A 7497-nucleotide genomic window follows, 5' to 3' on the forward strand; every position below is an offset into this window, starting at 1 on the left:
AAGCTATGACCCGCCTCCGTGGCGACACAACTTCTTACACCCACCAATACCCAAACCATATCCCTGTCCGGTCACCATTTTCTTTCCACCATTTATTATTTTCCAAGTGATAGTAATCCAATAATATATTTCCTATATCTCGCGAGTGACAGGCAATCACTCGACTTCTACCGGAGTCCTATAGCATAGCAATCTACACGATCCTGTCATACTAGTAAGACTCATAGGATAAAGATATATATGCAAGTGGGTTTCATTCAACTCCTTAAACTTAATGCACAAATATAATTTAAACTACAGAAGGTAGGGGTTATGCACCGGGGCTTGCCTGGGTAAGATATATATTAAAAAGTTAGTATCTGCATCTTCAGATCATCCACAATCATCTAGATAGAAAGCCCATTGCATCATCTTCTGGAGAGAATACCATTACATCATCTTTGGATTTCCAATCATCCTTTGATCGACCCATTGATCCATCATCGTACCTATATGATATGCATACGATGCAATGCAAAGATGTAATTAATCAGCTGCAATCGTGACTCGTAAAATACGACGTACGCCTCTCGAGTTAACGGCTAGTTCTGACGACGACCGTACTTATGCTACATACATACGTTGTCGGATAAGATGCTATTTCCCAACAATTATTTTCGTTACATAAACCCAAGTCGTTTCTTTATTAGCAATAGGACATTATTATTTATCTCGCAACTAATTATTCCGGAGCTACAAAATTTATGGTGAGTAGCTAATATTGCTAGAAACCTACTGTAAAGATTTCAGATCCACTACTATTACCAATTTACCACGAAAGTGCCTACAAGTTTATATTTTGCAATATTAAGTATCTTAGATTAATTATATGGCTCCCAAAAATATCAGCGAACCATGTGAACAAAATATACTAATAGGTAGATCCTAATTTTAAGAGACTAACAAAACTGGTTTCATCATTTTTGGACCACTACGCAAATTTATATTGATTTTTACAGGGCACTAACAACCTGTAATAGAAAAGCATTTTAGACAAAAGGAAAAAAAAACTGGTGGCCACCCCTAACTGGCTCCACGGCCCAGCACGGCCAGGGCCGGCGGGCAAGCAGCCCAGGCGGATGGGCGCATGACGGCCCAGGCGGGGCGCAACCGGCCCAACGCCACGAAACGGCGCGGAGTGCAGCCAGCGGCCCAAGTGGCACGCGGCCAGAGGCCCAGCGACCGGGAGCGGTGGCAGCGGCCCAATCAGCCGGCCGTGGCCCAGTCACGCGGCACGGTGAGCAGGCCGGCCCACAAGGCCAGGGCCAGACAGCGACGGCGCCAATTTGCAACGACGCCCTCGTATTGTCCTCAATTTAACCCGCGGTACGAAAGTACTATTCACTTGAGTCTTGTAGTTAGCAAATAAGACCCTGTATAAAACGGCGTCTTGGATTTATACCCCTTTCCTCACCTCATCATCTCCTTCGGTACAGAGTAGAGGCGGAGAAGCTCTGGCCGGCGACCAAAACCGGCCGGGGAGGCACGGCAGCGACGGGGGTTGCACGGGAACCCACCGGCGACCTCGGGCTGAGGAGGCCAGGAGCCGACGATGGCCACAGCAGCCAGTTGCGTGCGCCAGCGGCGATGCGGGACGTGGCGCTACGGCACGGCGTGGACCAAGGGCGTGCGCGCGTGGAGAAACCGAGCGACGGGGCAGCTGCGGTGAGACGCGCGGCTGCAACCGGCCTAGCCACGGCAGCCACGGACACGGAAAGAGCCGCGGCGGCTCAGGCGCGCCGCGAGCGCCGAGGCAGCGAGGGCAGCGACTCGCGGGAGGGCAGCGCCGGTGCGAGGCGCAACGAGTTGTGGCGGCATGGCACGTGGTAGCCGAGCCAGGCGCGCTCGAGGGGAGACAGGGCGACGATGGCGCGGCCGCCGGCGAGACTGCGGCTGCGAGGAGGCAGGGGCGTGGGCGGCTGTGCCTCGGCGGCACCCGGTGGGCGCGGGGGCGCGGCACGTCGGCCCGGCGCGCAGCCGCGGGCAGGCGCGGGACCGAGGGGCGCGGGCAACGTGGCCAGGCATGCGCTCGCGCAAGAGAGAGGGGAGGAGCCGGTGCCGAGCAAGCAGAGGGAGGCGAGGGAAATGGAGAAGCGCGGTCCTCTGCTTAAGACGCCCGAGGCAGCGCACAAGGCAAGGCGTGGGCTGCCCAGCTTCCCTGTGCGGTGCAGCGAAATGAGAGAGAAGAAAATGCACAGACCGACGCAGCATGCAGTGGTAGACAGACAAGACATGGTAGACAGAGGTAAAACAGGGAGTAGACTTGTGTGAGAGAGAGAGATGGGACAAGCAGCAACAGCTCAGCATTCACGCCATCCATTACTCCTCTGTACTAGTTCCTGTGTACGTACATGATTGGTTGGCCATGAGACAACGGACAAGCAGAGCCCAGGACACGACTGAGGCCGCAGAGACAAGACTGAACGGGCAGAGGAGTAGGTCAACTGGCACAGTTACACGTTGTTGATTTAAGTTACTGCCGTAACGTATATATATATATATATATATATATATATATATATATATATATATATATATATATATATATATATATATATATATATATATATATAACGGTTTACTACTTTAGTCAATTTGCAACGTCTAGGCATATGAAAATCTCAGTAAACCTCAAATTTAAATTTGATTCAAAAGCTATATATGTGTATATCGTTCTATTTATTAACGGATTTATTTTATTTATAAAAGTTGTTTTTCATACTTAATCTAATAGAACAAACTATTCGCTAGAATCGTCGTCAGACATTCACAAATATTCCTACGCACGGTGTAGTTTAACTTTGAGTGTTTAATTTGAGCCCGCGAAACTAAGACACACGAGATTCGCTTATCACTTCACGTATGTTTTTTTTAATCAAAAATTCGAGAAACTTGTTTCGAAAGTTTTACTTAGGCCTAAATCGCGGCTGCTAAAAAGAATCGTAACACCAAGGATGTTACAACCAACCCCCCTTAAAAAGAATCTCGTCCCGAGATTCGAAGCTAGAACCAGAAAAGGGGAAACGCGATTACATTCGTAGATCAGGGATTACACGAAAGGTTACCCGACTTCGAATACTAAACCACACGGGGATCTAGGGATACATGGTTAAGAGCAACTTGATACAACCAAGACCTACTCCCAAAGTCGGGATAGACGAGGGCAATGGAGAAACAACAGTAAGATGATTATCCAAAACATGGCGTAGCACCAACAGATCCAGAAACAGTCGACTGAGAAGTAAAACATCGTGAATCCTAAGGCATACTAACCAAGGAAACTTGAACTTCTTCGACGAACTGGATCCCTTCTTCTTCTCAGATCACACCATCACCTCAGACAGACGAACTTAGCTTCAAAGTGACAGCCGGATCTCGTAGCTATGCGTCGGAACGCGAGGGGAATGAGGATGAAGAAGAAGAGCAAGGACCAAGGGTATTTATAGTGGAGAATGGAGGTGGGGAGCAACACACCGGAGTGGAGATAAGATTGGACATGTTGCGCTCCCTGCGTGAGCGATGGAGGGGGGAAATAAAGGAGAGGAGAGGGGGACGGGTCCGCTCGACGAGGCAGGCGTGCGGGCGGTCGTGTCACCAAAAGAAGAAGGAAAAGAGAAAGAAATGGGGGGGGGGGGTCCGGTACGGTGAACGATGGTGTGGGGTAGAGAGCCGACCGAATGCTGGGAAAGGAGAAGTGCACAGTGCACAAAGATGGCGAGCACTACACGATGCCGCGGCCACGCAAAAATGGGACGATAATGGACCCGACACCGACGGCATTCACAGGGCACGCAGCGAAATAACCCGGCATGCGTAGCACGGTCAACTAAGCATAGGGCTTGGGACAAAACGTCCACTCTGACTTTTGCATCTACTCCCGACTATCCACTGCTGACCTTTCTCGACCACATCCGTCTTTTCTGTAAACCCAGATCATGTCATACTTCCTTTCTCCAAACCATCTCCTTTTTACCTTGAAAGACACTTTTGCATCCCCATTATGGACTTCCCGTTTGAACACCGAACATTTTCAAGGAGAAAACTTTTAAAACAAAACAGTACGGTGGTGTAACTTGGTAAAGGTACTTGGTCAAAAACCTCGATACCAGCGCGTGCCGAGCAGCGTCACCATGTGGTAGCTGTTCCACAGGGGGCCCTCAGGTTTCGTCGCGGCACCATAAGCTTTTAACCAGGCAACTACTACCAACTTACACGCCATGAAGGCAGGTGGGGTCATAGACCACAGAGTAAGGGGGTATCGCAAGGGAAAAATTCAACAACAAAGGTTTCCCTCCACAATAAGGGACAAGGAATTCAAATCCAACGACGGATTTGTTTTAAAAAGATTCAAGTGTTCTGTTGGGACATCCAAAGTTAGTCGATACAGTGTCCAATAACATCCAATCACGGCTGATCTGCTTGGCATCTGAATGACAACTTCTCTTGTAACCCGCTTAATATCGCCCTTGAAAATTTGGAGCACGCCGAACGAGGCTTTAAAGTAAATGAACGCAATAAACACAGCGAAATAATTAAAATGCATGTTCCAACGATCTTACACGGGTACAACGTACAGGCATTCAGGCTCACATTCACGACATAGCATTCACCTATGGTCGGACGATCTCAACAACTACGGACGACAACAACGGCAAGAGTAAAATACAGGGGGACAGCAACGAAAAACACTACTACTACGGGCACAACGTCCCAAGGCAACTAGTCTACATCCTGGCGGGGCAACGGCTGAGTGAGAGGAACCAAGGGCTCTTCATCTGACACTTCCGAGGGTGGAGGTGCGGGCGGTGCTATAACACCAGTTCTTCTTCTTTCTGGCGGGTGGAGAGGGATCCCTTCCAAGATCGGGGCATCCTGCCTTCCATCAACCAGCGACCTCCGCCTGGCCCTAGTGAACAGATAGGCCTCACCCAGCTGATGGACATGCCGATCTTCAGCCTCCTTCAGAGATTCCTCCATGGTAGCCTCTCGGCTCTCAGCAGCTGCAGCGCTGGCATGCGCTTCGGCGAGCTGCACCTGGAGCATCCGGTTGAAGACCTCGGCTTCCTCGGCGCGCCGAAGGCACGCCCTCAGCTCCAAGGCTTGACGGTCGTACTGCTCATCCAGAGCGAGCAGGTACGTGGTCAAGTGCACCATAGTGGGACTGTCCTCTTGCACATCCCGCCCTTGCAAAGCCTCCATGCGAGCCCTCCATGCCCGCCGGTTCCTATCCAAAGGTGGAAAGAACCGCATGGGGGTACGGGCAATGGGCTCCTCATAGATCTGGCAGAGGTACCGTAAGGCTTTGCGGGCCACAACCTGGTAGGTGTCGATGAAGCTAAACCCGGTTGCGGTCACACTCCAGGCTTCGGTGAGGTTAGGGAACTCTTCACTCTTCCCGATGTAGACTGTAACCTCACACCGCTCGGTGCCATGCTCCTCATACTCACGGCCCTCATACTCGGGGCGATCATTGACTCCGAGCTTTTGCAGGGTGGCATGCAGGATTTTGGGAAACCCCTCAACATTCAGGCAGTAGGTGCTAACCCAGGCTCCTGCCATCTCTGGCGGTGGTTGCAAGGAAGGCTGAGTGAAAAGCTGGCTCAAAGGAGAAGCTAAGCGAGCTAAAGTGCGCTGAGTGGTGGTACCAATGGCTAAGCCAGGCTCTACTTATAAAGGCGGAGCGTTCAGTGGTCCTGGCACGGTTCACCAGGGTTCCCGCGCGATATCACTACGGCGGATCGACCAAATTCCAGCGAGTTCGAGGCGAGCGACGTGCGATGCCATTACTGACTAGTACGGACTGCAGGGCAAGGGTCCGACAAGAGCGCAGAAAAGAGGTATGGGGAGACGTGGGTCACGACCGGCGTGAACCACGGGCGAACACGAAACACGAAGCCACAGTTCAAACCTACCTCTAGAATAGGACGAGACAGTCGTGCACAATACGACACGTGTGACACCTAGAGATGGTGTATCTACCAGCAATACGAGCGCTACCATGCACAATTGGAATATGCATGAATGCACGTCCTATACGTCCTTTCACTGTTGCCACATATAGGGCAACCGTTCTCAGAATTTTGGCACATCGTTCTCTCCCTGTAACTAGTCGATACTATTGAACTATGCTCGAGTCAGTGTACCTGCAGAAAACTTGATTAACCCTATCTAAGTCAGCTAAGTGCCATCTATTCTGGATACATAACCATAGTAATAGGGCTACTTATATAACTTCGCATATAAACGTCCTAACTTTTTGTAACAATAGGTTGTCAAATTTTAGTTTAGAAAATGTTTTCGAAGCTTTATTTCCTCATTTATGCTCTGATACCACCTGTGGCAGAACCGCCTAATCTAATGCCTCACAGGAGTGCTTGTCTTCCATTAGACACTAAGCACTCGAGGGAGAACACTAGATTACTCGGTTTCCGTCGGACACACCCCAGGGGAGAACCCGAAAATCCACATTTTTGCCATCAGGATCACAAATGAGAGAATAAAGCTTACATCATTCGTAACCATTTCTTACATCACTTTTACATAACATCAGAGTATAATATTTATTATATAATAGCGGAATGTAATCATATATCAGAGTTATAAACAATTTAATTAAACAGCGGAATAGAAACATAGTGAACAGAGTTACAGCGGAAATAAACATCTATTAATGACATGATGAAGTATTGATATATAGACTACGACAACAGATTATGAAACTTTCATTTATAAAAGTATTTGGTGAGAGTTATAAATAACAACTACGATCGCAGCGTAAAGGAAATCCTCGCTGAGCCCACCAGGAGGAATCCACACACAAAGGTCAGCTCTAGCATCCACCTGTCACCTGCAACAGGGGGAATAAAACCCTGAGTACTCAATTGTACTCAGCAAGACTTACCCGATAGGAGAAAAGAAAAGACTCCAAGGATATGCAAGGCTATCTGGTTTGTGGGTTGCATTTGCAGAAAGCATTACTAAGCGTGCGTCCTTATATTTGATTTTTAATAATAGCCGCATTGGTTCATTAACTAACCATTCTATGTAAGCACCTGTGCTACTTTCAAGCAGGTGGTAAGCAATCAGATTTCCTTTGTCCATCTTCCATCTTTCATCTTTCAGTTCTTACTACGATGCTAAACCGTAGACAAGCCGTACCGGATAGCCCGGCGATTCGCGAATCAATGCCCCCAGCTGGGTACCCCGAAAACACACGCCCCGCTTGTACCCCAGGCACAAGCAGGACCAACCCATCACTCTCCTGTCCCGGGTGTCCAGGTCCCCGTCCAAACTGGGACTCCAAGCCCCCGCCCCTGAGTCCCGGACTCAGTGCGGTGCAAGGACCTCCTCCACCAAAATAAAACCCTGACAGTCGGTCCGGAAAGAGCCGGATCCGCGACAAGAGAGCAACAAGCTTTCCAAGCGCCCATACACAAGTATGTGCTCGGGATAATAAGT

This window comes from Miscanthus floridulus, chromosome 6 (genome assembly GCF_019320115.1).
Source record: "Miscanthus floridulus cultivar M001 chromosome 6, ASM1932011v1, whole genome shotgun sequence".
In the NCBI taxonomy this organism is placed as follows: Eukaryota; Viridiplantae; Streptophyta; class Magnoliopsida; order Poales; family Poaceae; genus Miscanthus; species Miscanthus floridulus.